This window comes from Erinaceus europaeus, chromosome 7 (assembly GCF_950295315.1).
Source record: "Erinaceus europaeus chromosome 7, mEriEur2.1, whole genome shotgun sequence".
Taxonomy (NCBI): Eukaryota; Metazoa; Chordata; class Mammalia; order Eulipotyphla; family Erinaceidae; genus Erinaceus; species Erinaceus europaeus.
Genome location: NC_080168.1, coordinates 85,030,491 through 85,048,189, shown reverse-complemented (window position 1 = coordinate 85,048,189; position 17,699 = coordinate 85,030,491). Strand labels below are relative to the sequence as shown.

At 43.9% G+C, this 17,699-nt stretch overlaps 1 long non-coding RNA gene across 2 annotated transcripts in view; it reads right to left on the bottom strand.

Moving 5' to 3' along the window:
- Positions 1–6,161: 6,161 nt before the first annotated feature.
- Positions 6,162–17,699, bottom strand: part of LOC132539293 (uncharacterized) — a 113,923-nt gene continuing 102,385 nt past the window's right edge. For both annotated transcript variants that reach the window (XR_009550551.1, XR_009550550.1), the window contains one exon: positions 6,162–7,244. This is a non-coding gene — a long non-coding RNA (uncharacterized LOC132539293). The remainder of the gene's footprint in view (positions 7,245–17,699) is intronic.

Below are 17,699 nucleotides of genomic sequence, written 5' to 3'. Positions count from 1 at the left end.
ATAAATTTCTAGAAGCAAGAAAGGACAAGGCATCAGACTCACCCGTTGGGAATGACCGCAGCCCTGCCAATATCTTGACTCAAGTCCTCTGAGGCCCTTGTCAACTTTTGGCTTGGCAAAAACTGCAAAGTTATAAACCTGCCTTGTTTTATATCTAGTGATTTAAAACTGTGATCATTTGTTTCAGCAGGAACAGAACATTAATACAATGTGAATTCTTTTCAGACCATGTTGATTTAAGCCTCAAAAATGAAGGTGATTCCAAGTTATTCGTGGACTAACAACACCCTCCTCCAGACCGTTAGCCAGAGTTCAAATAAGCCCAAGCCTAGTGGGGACCCCTGCCATAGCCTATACAGGCATGCCTTGGGTTGATGGAGTTATTTGATTAACTACCCTTCTGCATTTCTGGACCTGACTCTATGTCAAAATCGATCTGTACCTCTCCTGCCAGGCATGACACTGCACAGGCTTTTGTTTCCAGAGGAACTACACTGTCCCAGTTCATCCATAACTCTTGTGAAACAGCTCTCCATGGCTTTCTCACCCCACCTCCAGGTGAGCACCTCCCATACAACACACACAGTCACACAAATGAACGTACAATAAGAAAATAGAAACATAGTGAGAAACAAACTCGTACACACACACACACACACACACACACACACACTTTTCCCTCTCCTGGAAATGGCAGCTCCTTTTTTGAAAGTGATGTGCTTTCACCCACCGCACCCCCAGAGCTCTTCTGTCTAATGCCTTAGGGTTTGTGATTTTTCTCTCCCAATTTAAATGTCCCCTTTTGTCATAATGCATTTGATGTTTGTTTGTTTGTTTGTTTGTTTATTTACTTACTTACTTATTTACTTGTTACCAAAGCACTGTTCAGCTCTAGTTTATGGCAGTATGGGGGATTGAACTGGGGACTTTGGAGCCTCAGGCATGAGAGTCTGTTTGCATAACCATTATGCTATTTATCCTCTGCCCTGCATTTGATATTTAAAGGAACAGTAGCTAGGGATGATGAGTTTCAGGCTTTACAGAAGAAAAGGTCTGTAGTACTGAATTTTCCTTTTAAGGAGTACCAGGGATTTTGTGGATTTTTTTTTTTTATCGTACTTATTTTATTTTAATGAGAGAGAGACCAGAGCACTGCTTGTCTCTGGCTTATGATGGTGCTGGGGATTTAACGTGGGACCTCAGAGCCTTAGGTATAGATGTCCTTTGCAGAACCATTATGCTGTATTCCCCAACCCAGATTTCCTGGATTTTCTTTGCAATGTGAATAAGTCAAGTTGAATCAACCCAGGTTTGAGTCCGAGTAGCACATGGGTAGTGCAATGGCACCAGAGGAAGTTTCAGTGCTATGGTCTCTCTCTCCCTCTCTATATAGCTCTCTATCCAAGTAAGTAAAAAAAAAAAAAAAAAAAAAAATCCCAGAACAATGAAGTAATGCATGCTTTGCAATAAGCAGTGAAGACAGGATATATTAACCAAATTTGCAGGAGTCAGACAGAGATAATTTGACAACCTCTCTCAACCCTAGGAATATTGGTTCCTCTTTCTGTGAAAGTTAAATAGCAACAATACTTTTCCAGAGGCCTTCTGGAATCTCATTACTTCCAGTTCAGATCAGCTTTTGCTCTCTTGCTCAGAACCTCAGTGGCTGCGTGTTTTGTGAGACAAGTTTCTTGACTGTGGCATTTTGCTAGAGACCTGGAGCATGTAAGTAGCTAACCTGACTGTAATGGATCTCCATACTCCCAGAACTTCACTTTTTCCATTTCCATCTCCATTTAATTTCTCAGAGTGATGAGATAACGGTCATGACAGCAACCTAAGTGGTTGTCTGTTTTGCCTAAAATGCCCCGGAATCATTCTAAGTGATTATGTAAATACCCAAATCTGCTCATTATGTTGTTATGGAGGGGAAGCTCAACAGTCCTCCTGTCAGAGTCTTTTTCTTCAGAAGAGATCATTAGAAAAGGATTAGTGGTGTAATGTCTAAGGGGATGAAACAATAATTTGAGTCTTTCAGATGTGCACAAGGTAATTTTAAATAAATTCTGAGGTTGTTTTTTCCCCTGATGATAGCCTTCAGTTCAGTTGTAGGAGCACTTAAAGATTTGCTAACTAGATGAGAAATTTTTTAGAGCAAGACTCAGACACATTGAAGGACCTCAGTAAACTGTAACTATCAATGTTCTCAGAGTAATTTCTGAATCAAAAGGAAATAGGTTCAGAATATATGGCCGCCATGATGAACAGTTCATCTTTGTAAATCTAAGTGCCCTTCTATGGTGATTTCTAACTTTCCAAGGCCATACAGGTGAGGGACAGAAAAAGAGCTAGTTAGCACCATATCTGTTTCCTGGATATGTTTAATCCACTGAGTCCATATACAATTTGGCGGCCCTGGAACATGGCAGGCAAAGATAACGCAAAGATGTATAAGACACAATCTCTCCTCTTGTGGGATTCACCGTTGACACCAGTGATTAATAAGATCAGCTTTTAGTTACAAGCTGGGTAGTTACTTGGGCCAGTGACTGTGTTTGGCTTTAGATGAACATGTTCCTATAGAGTCTCATCAACTAGTGATGAATACAGATAAATTGCCTTTTTTTAAGTTCAAGACTTGATGGGGGAAAAAAAGACAGACTGTAAGACTACCCAAAGAGTAGGATTAAAGGAATGGCTTTCCAAAATCTTTATGGCAGTACACCCTCCTTCAGTAGCAGTGGAGAATGGAGAATGGCAGTAATTGCACAAAGGTCCTCACTTTTTTCCCCGATATTTTGTCTTGGGGAAAGGTGGCTTACCCAGAAGAGTACAAACTTTATCATGAGTTAAGATCATTTAAGTTTAAGCTTTCAGTCACCACATGGGAGCACCTATGTGGAGGAAACATCATGAGCAGTGGAGGGTGGGGGTAGATAGCATGTTTGTGCAGAGAGACTCTCCTGCCTGCCCGAGATCCAAAGTCCCAGGTTCAATTCCCTGCACCACCATAAGCTAGAGCTGAACAGTGTTAATCCATTCCTGTCTGTCTCTCCCTCTCTGTCTTCTGCCATTTATCTGGAAAAGAAAGAAAGAAGGGAAGGAGGAGTTTACTGAGCATGGTGGTATCATGCAGGAGTGGAGGCCAGCAATAAATGTGATGGCAGGAAAAAAAAATGCTCAGAATGCATTTCTCTTGCTCTTCTACTACTATTTTTACTAAGCCAGAACTAATCACACCTCCCCTATCAAGATTCTCAAATTTTCCTGTATATCCTCTGACTGCAAGCTTTTGGAGTATGGAGAAAGTAAGGCAAAAACAAAGAAAATAAACTGATGTTCTTGTTCTAATATCCCAGGAATAAAAGAGTCATAAAAAAACAATGCAGGATGAGTGGCCGGGTGATGGCACACCTGATTAAGTGTACATGTTTCAATGTGCAAGGACTTAGGTTCAAGACCCCAGTCCCCATCCTCGGAAGGGAAGCTTCACAAATGGTGAAGCAGTGCTACAGGTATCTCTCTTTCTCACTCCTCCTTCCCTTTTCATTTCTCACAGTCTCTCTTCAGTAAATAAGTCAATAAATTAATTAAATTTAAAAAAAACAGGATCAAATGGCTCCTGCTTCTTAGTGAGCAATACCCTTCTTTTATCTGAAGTCTCTCAAGTTACTCACCTGTTTGGAATGCCCAGCCACAACACTACACAATCTGAAGAATACACCTCAGAAAACTAATGTTAAAGTTATGTTTTTCTATCTTCCCCATTGTATGGTTTCCCCTCCTAACTTCTCTGACTTCTCAGGAGTCTTTCCTTCTAAAGATGAGTGAGAGCAGCCTGAAAGACAACTGCATTCAAATACCAGACCTTCAGTTGATTCTTTTGCCTCTGACTGTATTGCCTGTTTTGTCTTACCCCAGCCTCCAAATGATCTGAAATTCAATGGTAATGAATCAAAGTACAAGTTCATGACCTCACTCTACTAGCATCTTCCTGAGACAGTTCAGCTAACCTGGTGTCCTCACACAAGAAGTCTCCTCCCTTGGGGGCCGGACAGTAGTGCAGTGGGTTAAGACCACGTGGCACAAAGCTCAAGGACCCACATAAGGATCCCAGTTTGAGCCCCCCAGCTCCCCACTTGCAGAGGAGTCATTTAACAGGTGGTGAAGCAGGTCTGCAGGTGTCTATTTTTCTCTACCCCTCTCTGTCTTCCTCTCCTTTCTCCATTTCTCTCTGTCCTATCCAACAATGACAACAATAATATTAACAACAACAATGATAGACAACAAGGGCAACAAAAGGAGAAAAGGTGGCCTCCAGGAGCAGTGGATTCGTGGTGCAGGCACCAAGCTCCAGCAATAACCCTGGAGGCAAAAATGAAGAAGTCTCCTCCCAAGGGGATGGGTGGTGGTGCGCCTGGTTGAGTGCACATATTACAGTACATAAGGACCTGGGTTCGAGTTACTAGTCCTCACCTGCAGGGGGAAAGCTTTGTGAGTGGTGAAGCAGTACCGTGGGTGTCTCTTGTCTCTCCCTCTCTATCACCCACCCCTCTCAATTTCTGGCTGTCTCTATCCAACAGATTAAAGGAAAGTTAAAAAGTACAAATTTTGAATAAAAGAAGTCTCCTCCCTCCTCCCTTCCCTTCCTGTTAGAGGATGAGGAGTTGGAACACCAGAGACACTGCAGTCGCCATGCAAAATGTTCCCATGCATCAGCATTTTTCAAGTTGTGGAGACCGAGGTTCTCAGCCATCTGAGGTCTGGGCCAAAAGGATTCATGAGACTTCAAGATAAAGCTGTTGTTCCTCTTTGAAAATTCAGTTTTCCTTAAGATATGAAGGAGGATTATGTCTTAATATCAAATAAGCACAAATATATTAGGGAATAGACTGCCAAGTTTGCCTGTCTTTATTTTTAAGATAAACTATGAGACTTCAAAGAAAAGTCTAACCTCCAGATCAGACTGTTTCCAGACCCTCAAGTCCAGGAGGCAAACATACCCTGCCCTCTGACCGGGGAGGCCTGCAGATGCCTGGGGAAGATGCTTGACAACTCACAGAATAAAGGAAGAGGGGGGAATAACACACAGGTTGGTCTGATAAAACAAAAGTGTCTGGGGGATAAACCAGGAACCACCTAGAACTAGAATCAGTGCAGAGACTGACTAAGAGATAGATGATGGAGGTCGTGAGATGGTTTAGTGGGCAGAATGCACACATGATCTGGAATGAGAGCAAAGGCTCGAACCGTCAGCCACCATGATCCCACATAGGATCACTATTCAAAAGAGAAGCTTCATGAGCAGTGCAACAGTGCTGAAGTGTCTCTCCACTCTCTGTCTCTCTTTGCCTCTCAGTCATTCACCCTATATCTAAAAAAATTAAATATAAATAAATAAATAGTCTGCCCGAGGCACAGAGTGTCAGCAATAACCCTGGTGGAAAAACAAAACAAAACAGACAGACCTATAATTCAGACTGAAGAAACCACTTCCTACCCGCTGAGCGGCCGTGGATGGGAAAGGATGAAACATGTCTTTTTCCCCAAGTCTATTCCTTCAATCTGTTAGATGAAATTATTGGAGTAGAAGAAAAGGCACAAGCTCTTCGAATGTATGAATATTTTCTTCTTTGTAGACTTCAAAGAAAAACCTAGATTGTGGCCTTTGTTTGAGAAATCAGAACATCACTCCATTGAAGCCCCATAGCGTTCCTGCATGGCAACTGTTAGTCAGACCCAGCAAGTTTTCCTAGGCAGGACACCAATATGGAATATCCTGCCATATTCCAGCATCCTTTTTGGGTCCCACACACTCTCCAGGTTGGTATCTCTTCTCTGACTGTAGATCTGACTATGGTAACTAAAACTACTGTGGAGACACTGGCATTACACACACTCAAATTTAAACGGGTCAGATTTAAGTAATTGTGAAAATGCAGAGACCAGAAGCTCTGGGATTTCCATGCATGAGGCCCTAGGTTGGATTCGCAGCAACAGATAAAATGGCACAGTGGTACTCAGGTCACTCTCAGTATGTAAGAAAATCAGTTCTTCAATAGTCACTCTCATCAATTTCACATGCCCAGCAGCACTGAAAATAGATTAACTGTCATAAAAAAAAAAAAAATGCCTTTAGATGGAGCCTCAGGACAGATGAGACTTTGAGACTCTGACAGCCCTACTCTTCTCGCTTCTTTATAAGCAGCCCTTACCAGTCAGGAGTGCAGCTACTACAACAGTGCCCCTTTTATTTTTTTATTTTGGTAATTTTTTTAATATGGTCACCAGGGTTATTGCTGGGGTTAGGTGGCTGCACAGCAACTCCTGGTGGTAGATTTTTCCTTTTTTTTTTTTCCTTTTATTTTAGTTGGCAGGACAAAGAGAAATTGAGACATAAAGGGGAGATAAAGAGGAAGAGAGAAGGAGAGACAGGCCTGCTTCAGTGCTAGTGAAGTTTCTCCCCTAAAGGTGGAAACTGGGGTCTGAATGTAGGCCCTTGTGCATGGTAATGTGTGAGCTCTACTGGGTGTACACTGCCCAGCCTCATGTAGCAGTGCCCCTGTAGAAAGTCACTCTTGGGGCTGGGTGCTGGCTCATCTGATTACCATGTGCAAGGACCTGGGTTCAAGTCTCTGGTTTGTACTTGTGGGGGGGTAGCAGTGTGGGGGGGAAACATCACCAGTAGTGGAATAGTGAAACAGGTCTTTCCTCTTCTCTCTCCATTTCTCTCTTTCTCCACCCCCCTCTCCCTTTCTTTTCTTTTTCTTTTTTTTTTTTTACACCATTAGCAGGAATTCTCTGATAGCAAGAAGACCATTAGAGATAGAAAAGGCCTTGGTGTGTTCATTCATTCACTCATCCATTGATATATTCATTCTTTTTTATTATTATTTTTATTTATAGAAAAGGAAACATTGACAAAAGCCATAGGATAAGAGGGGTATAATTCCCACCACCAGAACTCCATATCCCATCCCCTCCCTTGATAGCTTTTCTATTCTTTATTTCTCTGGGAGTATGGACCCAGGGTCATCATGGGGTGCAGAAGGTGGGAGGTCTGGCTTCTGTAATTGCTTCCCTGCTGAACATGGGCGTTGACAGGTCGATCCATATTCCCAGCCTGCCTCTCTCTTTCCCTAGTGGGGCAGGGCTCTGAGGAAGCAGGGTTCCAGGACACATTGGTGAGGTCGTCTGCCCAGGGAAGTCCAGTTGGCATCATGGTAGCATCTGGAACCTGGTGGCTGAAAAAGAGTTAACATATAAAGCCAAACAAATTATTGATTAATCATGAACCTAAAGGCTGGAATAGTTCAGATGAAGAATTGGGGGTCTCCATTTTGTAGATAGTTAGTAGGCCTATTTTAGTTATATTCCAAAGGGACCATGGCTATACTAGTTTTTTTTTTTTTTTTCTCCTGAGCCTGACATCTGATATACGAGTGGATCCAAGTTATTGACTGGGAGATGTTGCCATGGCTGTAAAAAGGACCAGAAAGTTGGATCAGGGAAGAGAGTAGCTCCCAAATATGGGAAAGGTGTATAAATATTGTTGACTGTAAGCCCTATCGATTTGATCTGATCTGGGGCCTATATTCAGCTAAGGAGCCTAATGTGCTTGGAATCTTGATGGGGATAGCATTAAATTTGTAGATGACTCTGAAAGGAGGCTGGACAACATACTCTATGTTCCACGTGAGGAAGATGGGTCCTGAAATTGGGGCAACTTGGAATGTTCCTACTCATGACCACAGAATGTGAGCTCAGATCTACAGGGATGCAGAGGTCACATAGGCTCCTAAGCTGAATATGTGCCCCAGATCACATCCTCCTTTCAGAGGATGGAACATTCTCTACCGTTGTTGATCCACCTAAAGGGCAAGGTCCTATGGAGGTCCACAAAGGGGTCTGTTTTGTTGTTCCTGATAGAGATGACCAGTAACAATGGAGAGAGGGATTTATTCTAGGTCTAGGCCTATCAGGTCTGTTTGGGAATCTCAGGACTCCCTGATTAGGGCCCCAACTGATGGGGTGGCCTGATAATGGCTCAAGAGTCATCATGGGGACTTCTGGAGGCGGGGCTACAGAGCAGCAGCAGCTGTGTTTCTCTCCTCTCCTCTCGTGGGTCAGCTAGGAATACCAAAGGAGACCACGTGGGACGGCGACAAGATAGCACTAGAACGACTTCAGGAACCCACCAAATCACCGGTGAGTGCAAACACATGTGGCTCATGGACAGAGAGAAACCTACTCAAGGAAACTGAAAAAGACATGAAAAAGTGGAAAGATATTCCATGTTCATGGGATGGACAAATTAACATCAACATATGTTCTTAGCAGCACAATTGTAATAGCCAAAACCTGCAAGCAACCCAGGTGTCCAAAAACAGATGAGTGGCTGAGCAACTTGTGGTATATATACACAATGGAATACTACTCAGCTATTAAAAATGGTGATTTCACCTTTTTCAGCCAATCTTGGATGGACCTTGAAAAATTCATATTAAGTGAAATAAGTCAGAAACAGAAGGATGAATATGGGATGATGTCACTCTCAGGCAGAAGTTGAAAAACAAGATCAGAAGAGAAAACACAAGTAGTATCTGAACTGGAATTGGCATATTACACCAAAGTAAAAGACTGTGGTGGTGGGGGCGGGGAGAATACAGATCCAAGAAGGATGACAGAGGACGTAGTGGGGGTTGTATTGTTATATGGAAAACTAGGAAATGTTATGCATATACAAACTATTGTATTTACTGTCGAATGTAAAACATTAATTCCCCAATAAAGAAATTTTTTAAAAAGAGTCATCGTGAAAGTATGCCAGTCTCTTGCCCTTATTATAGACCACATTCCATGAGATAGGGCATATGTTCACATGTATCCATAAATTAGGGAAAAATATATACCTGAAAGCAAAAGTGCACAATAGTCTACAGTGATTTAATATATGCAGCAAGCAAGTAGAAAGACCTAAAATGACACCATAAAGTTTATAATGAAATAGTGTCTACTTAGACCTAGATACCCTCCTCTCCTACTTCCTACTATACTTCCCTCAGTCACTCCAAAGCTAGCTTTATCAAAATAAGTACCCCCTCTCCCTTTCTATCTCTCTCACCCTCTATCAAAAGAAAATAACCCCTAGGAATATTGGAGTTAAGTAGGCACCAAGACCCGAGATAACCCTAGTGATTAAAAGGAGGAGGACCCCCTGTACCACCATATGCCAGAGCTGATACTCTGGTTAAAAAAAAAAAAAAAAACTTTGCCTTGTGACCTGTGGCATCTAAGGATCCAGTCTTAAGTACCTGTGGTTTGGGAGGGGGGGGCAGGGGGCAATTTGGTGAGGCAGCTAGAAGCAGCTCCCAGACTCCTTGCAGCAGAAACCAGTTTTACCCAAATGGATAAAGACACCCCCTCAGGATAGGGTGGCTGTGACAGATATGCAAATGATACCCCACTGGAGGTGCTCCCCTGCAAAGGAAATTAGCACAAATCTAAAAGCCATTAGGCTATGGACACAACATAATGGAATAAGCAATGACAGTCCAACCCTGGCACAGAGGCCTAGATGTGAGCAGTGCTTCATGGGAGCGCATGTGTAATTACAAATAAGTCCAGTTCTTCCACATCACAGTTTTCAGTCAGTCCCTCTGGGAGAACAAGTGGGCAACATTTTATGAGCAGTTAATCAGCTACCAGATGTGCCAGTCAGCAACAGCAACTGTATTTTTCCTTGAACTACCCTATACATTAACCTTGCTCCAGTGGGATCAGCAAACACGAGGTATCCCTGTTTGCTTTTTTTTTTAATTTTTTGTTTTCATATTTATTTTTCCCTTTTTGTTGCCCTTATTGTTTTTCATTGTTGTTGTAGTTATTGTTGTTGTTGTTGATGTCGTCATTGTTAGGTAGGACAGAGAGAAATGGAGAGAGGAGGGGGAGACACAGGGGGGAAGAGAAAGATAGACACCTGCAGACCTGCTTCATTACCTGTGAAGAAACTCCCCTACAGGTGGGGAGCCTGAGCACAAACCGGGATCCTTACACTGGTCCTTGGGCTTTGCGCCATGTGCACTTAACCCACTGCGCTACCGCCCGACTCCCCCGTTTTTTTGTTTGTTTGTTTTTTTGTTTTTTTTTTATTTAAGAAAGGATAAATTAACAAAACCATAGGGTAGGAGGGGTACAAGTCCACACAATTCCCACCACCCAATCTCCATATCCCAACCCCTCCCCTGATAGCTTTCCCACTCTCTATCCTCTAGGAGCATGGACCCAGGGTCATTGTGGGTTACAGAAGGTGGAAGGTCTGGCTTCTGTAATTGCTTCCCCACTGAACATGGGCATTGACGGGTCGGTCCATACTCCCAGTCTGCCTCTCTCTTTCCCTAGTAGGGTGGGTCTCTGGGGAAGCAGAGCTCCAGGCCACATTGGTGGGGTCTTCAGTCCAGGGAAGCCTGGCTAGCATCCTGATGGCATCTGGAACCTGGTGACTGAATAGAGAGTTAACATACAAAGCCAAACAAATTGTTGAGCAATCATGGACCCAAAGCTTGGAATAGTGGAGAGGAAGTGTTAGGGGGGTACTCACTGCAAACTCTAGTGTACTTCTGCTTTCAGGTATATATTTTGCAGTAGTTTATGGATACGTGTGAACATATGCTCTCTCTCACAGAAGCTGGTGTATATCTAGGTTTTGGGACTTTGTTAGAAAGTGAACCACCTGAGATGGAATTAGAGTATACTATGAAAGGAAAGGTCTCACCTGAGTAATGAAGCTGAAGGGTTTTCCATATGATCGAGTAATTCCTCTCCTGGGGTTATACCCCAAGGACTCTATAACACCCAACCAAAAAGAGGTGTGTATTCCTATGTTCATAGCAGCACAATTCATAATAGCTAAAACCTGGAAGCAACTCAGGTGCCCAACAACAGATGAGTGGCTGAGAAAGCTGTGGTATATATACACAATGGAATACTATGCAGCTATCAAGAACAATGAACCCACCTTCTCTGACCCATCTTGGACAGAGCTAGAAGGAATTATGTTAAGTGAGCTAAGTCAGAAAGATAAAGATGAGTATGGGATGATCCCACTCATCAACAGAAGTTGAGTAAGAAGATCTTAAAGGGAAACTAAAAGCAGGACCTGACCAAATTGTAAGTAGGGCACCAAAGTAAAAACCCTGTGGTGAGGGGTAGACATGCAGCTTCCTGGGCCAGTGGGGGGAGGGAGTGGGTGGGAGGGATGGGTCACAGTCTTTTGGTGGTGGGAACGGTGTTTATGTACACTCCTAGTAAAATGTAATCATATAAATCATTAGTTAATTAATATGAGAGGGGGAAAATTAATTGTATGTCTTGAAGTTTTTTAAAACACAGACTGAATCTTTTTAATATATAGGCTGTGTATTTGATATGCAGACTCTCTCAAAAGCCTAGACCAAGTAGATCAGAAGCAACCAATAGCACAGCTATATACAAGATACTGGGTACGGTACACCAAACCCTAACAAAAGGACTTTTCAAAGTTAACCCAATTACCAAACAATGTGATGGTAACATTAACTATCAATTGTCTTTTTGAACCCTAAGACAGTAGGAACCTCACATCTCCACTATAGAGCCTCTACTTCCCCCAGTCCTGGAACCCTTGGATAGGGCCCACTTCCCCGTATGCCTCTCCCAATCCATATCAAATAATATTGCATCTGCCGATCACAAGCTAATCAACACAATTGCCACCTCAACATGCTTCACCTCAGACTGTGTCCAGAGACTTCACGTGTGGAATGACAACCCTGTTTTCTTTTTAACAAATTTATTTCAAGTGATGAAAAGATTTTCAGATGACAGAGAGAGGGGCAGGGCAAGACAGGGTGGGGCAAGGCAAGGCGAGGTGAGGCGAGAAAGGAACCAGAGCACCACTCTGGCATATCTAGTGCTGGGGTTCAAACCCAGAGCGTCAGGCAAGCAGATTCAACTCTTGTGATAATTCCCCAGCCTCACTCCAGTTTGTCTTATTTTCCGTTCTTTTCTTTGACAGGACAGACAGGAATTAAGAGGGGAGGGGAAAATAAAGGGGGGGAAAGAGAAAGTGAGACACCTGCAGCAGCTTTGCTTCATGGCTAATGAAGATTTCCCCCTGCAGGTGAGGAATGGGGGCTTGATCCTAGGTCCTTGGGCATGGTAATGTGTGTACTCTACTGGGCGAGACACCACCCCCTCCCCCCACCCCCAATTTGCCTTTTCATGTGCTTTAATACACAAATGTCAGGAAAAGTGGCATTCAGTGTCTGGCAAGTGAGAACTGAGCAGTTTGACACCACATAAGACCTCATCCAAGGAAGATGGAACAGTAGCAGCTCTCAACCTGGACAAGGACCAGCCCAACGAGGCCAAATTCTTGAAGGGGGCTCTTGGAGAGAAACAGAAGAAACAGAGAAGGAAGCTTAGCTCAGGGAACTGAGTGGTGCCCTGAGCATATGGGCCAAAGAGAGATAGGCAGGAAGTAGTAAGAAGGACGTGAGAGGGAGAAGCTGGCATAATTGCCACAGAGCTGCTAAGCCACTACGCTGAGGGTGAAGGAGGAGAGGCAGTTAACACAGAGTAGGGTGACAGGCACGAGCCCAGCAGCAGGGGTGGTGGCAACAGCTGCCTGCCTTCTGAGTGTGGCACTCAGATCAAGCATCTGACCTCACCTGGCCTGCGTTAGGCCTGACAAGTGCAGGTGTCAGTTGACAATAACGCCTATCCGTGCCTCTTTAGCACCAACAGGGCAGGCTCTACAAGGAACCTCTGTGTCTTTCTGGATTGTTCTGCAAAGCCCAGTAAATCAGCATGGGACCTGCTGTCTGGCATTCTTGCTGTTCATCTAAGAAGCCAAGAAATAGGGGGTGGCTTGTGTTACAGGGTTCACTCATGGGCTGGTTTGGTGGCCTCAGCTGGTCAGCTGTCCTCCCCTGACCCAGCTCCATCTTTCCCGAGGGATGTTTCTCTCTTGGTATTGCATGCAGATGGCTCAACAGAGGAAATTTATTCCCAAGACTTGCAGCACAGCTCTGTATACACCGGAAAACATGGGCTTTGTTTTACAATTTGCTGTTTATTATTATTATTATTACTATTATTATTATTATCATCATCATTATTTTAAGAGATGCAAGAGCATAATAATGTCTTGGGGCCTCATAGGGCCTCAGAAATAGCCAGGCTTCTCTCCCAGGCATCAGCTCTGCTCCTTCAAATGACGTCTTCAATGACTGATTTTTCTACCAGTGCTGGTGGATATATGAAAGCTTGATCTGCACCAGGAAGGCCATTCTTCTGGGCCACAGGGGCCTCTGCACTTCAGTGTCGATGCATTGGTCACCACTGCTAAGTTAAAAGCTTTACACTAATGGGGGTTAAGCAGTGACACACCTGGCTGAATGCACACATGGCTGTGAAACCCTGAGCAAAATCACTTCAACTCCCTGGTCTTTCCTTTCCTTGGTTCTTAAAATGGAGAGGAAACTAATCCCCACAATACAAAGTTGTTGGGTGGATCCAAGGAGACATTTTTACATTGCTCTCAAACTGTACAGTACTCTGAAGTGTATGTACTTAAGACTAGTTTTTGTCAGAGGAGGACCTAGTGGGAATTGAATTGTTATGTGGAAAACTGAGAAATGTTACACATGTACAGACTATTCTGTTTTGTTTTACTATTAACTTTAATCCATTAACTCCCCAGTTAAAAAATTTTTAAAAAGGCTAGGCTTTGAAAATGTGGTGGGGGGCAGGGTGGTGGCACACCCAGTAGAGTACACATGTTACCATACGTAAGAACCCAGGTTCCCGCCTGCTGGAGAACTGCATGAGCAAATGACAGGCTGCCAGTGTCTCTCTGCCTGTCACTTTTTAAAAAATTTATTCATGTATTTATTTATTTATTTATTTATCTGATAGAGACTGAGAGAAATCGAGAAGGAAGGGGGAGATAGAAAAATGAGAGAAAGAAAGACACCTGCAGCACAGCTTCACCACTGTTGAAGTTTCCCCCCTGCCAATAGGGACTGGGGGCTTGAACTTGGGGACTTGAGCATTGTTAACATGTGCTGTAGAGGCACGCCACTCTTCGGTTCCTTGTTTCTCATTTTCTATTAAAAGAGAAGGAAAGAAATGGCCACATGGAATGGTGGTGGACTTATGTAGGTGACAAGCCCCAGCAAAGATGCTAGTGGCAAAAATAAAATGAATAAATAAAATAAGACGTTGGACAGGTATATGTATGTAGAACCCCTCCCCCCATTTCAATAATCCTTAATTTCTCCCAAAAGGAGGAGGTGAATGTGGGTACAGATGCCATACAAACCTACAGTACCTAAAAGAATTTAATTCTGTGTGTTGGATACAAACAAGAGTGTGTGTTCCTGGCCCATCACCCCTGGGGGAAAGAATTACAAGAAAGTTCTCTTTATCCAGGAGAGAATGCAGAGCAAATGTTCACAAACTGCAGCCAGACTGGTAGCTTTGCTTGCTCCTTTCACCGCATTCACACACCCTGAACCAAAACAAAATGGAACTTGCAGCCTAGCCAGTTTGATCTCTGCCCTTCTCTGGGGCCAAGCATCCCCACAGGGGTGAGTGACGCAGCTGTGTCTTATGTCTACCCAAGTCAGGACATTAGCTCAGATGACCCATGTCCTTCTTGAGGTGTGTGACCCCCACCCAGTTCACAGGGACCTTTCTGGCCAGCACCCACTGTGCTGGGCATGGAGTTCCACTCCCCAAAGAAATGAGACTTTGGCAAACTCTGAAACCGCGTTCTGGAAGCTGCTGGGAGGTTGCGCAAACACATTTGGCACCAGCTGCAGGGACCAGGCAGTTCTCTGGGTGGAATCGTAGAAACAAAATGTACTTGTCCTACTTCCGAGATCATGTCTGAGGACTTGGCTCCCTTGGCCAAGGAGCTGCCTCCTCACTGATGTCATCCTTCCATGGAAGGCAAACATCTCTGGGTTCAGCAGTTCAGAGCCAGAGTGAGGGATGGTGGGAGTGAAGGGAACTGACCAGGCTTGGTACTTCGGGGGCAATGAGAGAGAAACATTCTGTTTCTCATAGGGGCAGTATCTGAACACGGAGCTGGGTTCACTGCCATCTGTGAGACAGGGCTGAAAATCCTAGGGGTGAGGGTCACAGCTTTCAAGGTTGCCTCCAGTAAGTGGGAATTTCTGGTGCTCTAGGTGCTGCACCTGGGACCACCATGGATGCTCCAGTCCCAAAAGGCCCTGCAGGATGTTTGACACTTATATAGGGAGGGATGAGACAACTGACTTGTAGAGCTTAGGACTTACTTTCCCATCACAGCCTGGGATATCTCAGAGGTGTGTGTGTGTGTGTGTGTGTGTGTGTGTGTGTGTGTGTGTGTGTGTGTGTGTGTGTGTGTTGGGGGTGGTGTGGGAGGTCAGGGCCTTGCACATGTGTGATTTTACTACTCCTAAACCAACGTTTTCATTCAAAGAGACACACAAAGATGGAGAGACACCACTGCACCAGAGCTTCCCCTGGTTCTGTAGCACCCAGTCCCAAAGCTGGAACCTGGGCTGAGTGCATTACAAGGCATATCTTCTTCCAGTGAGATATCTCTCCAGTTCAGATACTCATTTGCTTTAAAGGGCCATCTTCCCCTCTTGTGGGCCTCTACAGGACCTTGCCCTCAATGTAGAATAACAGTGGTAGAAATTGCCCCACTCTCCAAAAGGAAGCTGAGTCAACATACTCCACCACTCAAGGAAGACGGGTCCTGAAATGAGTGCAACTTAGAATGTTCCTAGCTATGACCATGGAATGTGAGCTCAGACTGAAAGGGATGCAGTCTACACAGGTTCTTGTGCTAAATACGAATAAACATGGGCCCTAGGTCAGATCAGTGGGGGTTACAGTTAACAGTATTTATATACTTTTCCCATATTTGGAAGCTTCTCTCTGCCCTGACCCCACTTCCTGGTCCTCTTTCCAACTCTGACATCATCTTCCCAGACAATACTTTTAGCCCACCTGCATGTTAGCTGTTGGACTCAGGCAAAAATTATTAAAGTCATGGGTCCAGGGAATATAATTAAAATAGACTTCCTAGCTTTCTTCTCCAAATCTCATCTGCTATATTCTTACCTTTAGGTTCTTAATTGTTAAAAAAAAAATGTTCTGCTTTATATCTTAAGACTTTTCAGCCACCAAGTTGCAGATGCTACCATGACACCAATCTGACTTCCTTAGGCAAACGACCTCACTAATGTGTACCCAGAGCCCTATCCCACTAGGGAAAAATAGAAACAGGCTGACCTGTCAACCCCCATGTCCAGTGGAGAAGCAATTACAGAAGCCAGACCTTCCACCTTCTGCACCCCATAAAGATCTTTGATCCATACTCCCAGAGGGATAAAGAATAGGGAAACTTCCAGTGCAGGGGATGGGATACAGAACTCCAGTGATGGAAATTGTATAGCATTGTACCCCTCTTATCCCACAATCTTGTTGATCGTCATTAAATTACTAAGAAAATAAAAAATAAAATAAAATACTATCTTCTCCATCTTCATTTTTTTACCAGAAAAACATGGGATTTTTACTGCCAAATAAAATCTTTATTATCAGACCCCTTTGATATCTGTCATTTCAGACCCAGAGCCCCACTTAAGCTTTTGTGGCCACATCAAAGGTCCCACAAAGGGTCATGGGAATCACAAGGGCTTTTCATCTTTGTCATATGGAGATTTGCTCCAGTAATCTTAGAAAGGTAGTGGGAGTTGTAGGGTCACCTTTAGTCTTTTCATAGTGTAACTAGCCAGTCTGGAGCTCACCCCTGGTTGTCACCCTTACTGTTCAAGGAAGCCACTTCCTGAGAAGCTTCAGTAAAGATCTGATGTCTGAGTCTTTCCCCGAAAAAAAAGTGAAGGAGACCCAGCTTCAGTATCTTGACTGAAGTTGTTTCCACTGAACTAAATGATTAGCCAAGCCACAGTCCTCATCAAACTTCTATCTTCCAAGATGAGAATATATCAGTTCAGAGCATTCAAGTGCTTTGCCTAGGGGCACACACATGTACTCAAGGCCAGAGTCTGAACCAAACCTCAGCTAGGATAATTTCTGTGATGAGAGACTTATATACAGGGGAGTATATAAGTATGTATATAGATGACAGCACTGTCCAGTGCATCTGGAGGTGGAAGGGTTTACTTGATGTTTGGAGCAAAGCTGCTGGAACCAGAATCCCAGACCTGCTTGCTGGAAGAATTACTTAACTGATTCATCCGAATTTGAGTTCTACCACACTATTATGGGGCCTTGGCAAAACACCAAGCCCTGTAAAACCTCACAGGTCTTGGCTACAAGGTGGTAGTGGGTGGTATCTGGGGTGGGGTTTGGGGGTAATACTAACATCTTCCTCCTAGAATTGTGCTGGTTTAATAAACGACTGTAAAATGCTCACCACAGAGCCCAGTGCAGAAGAAGGGCTCAGTAATGTGGTCTGTTGCTAGGAGTACCACTATCACACAGAGTGCTTGTTTTATGGTATGAATAGTGGGTGCCAGTATCTTGTCATGTTCAGGAGACATGGGTGGGGACTGGCCTAGAGGTCGCTCAGCAGTAAACAGTCAGGGACTAGACAGCACAATTCAAGGAGCTGTGGCCTTAACTTTCAAGAT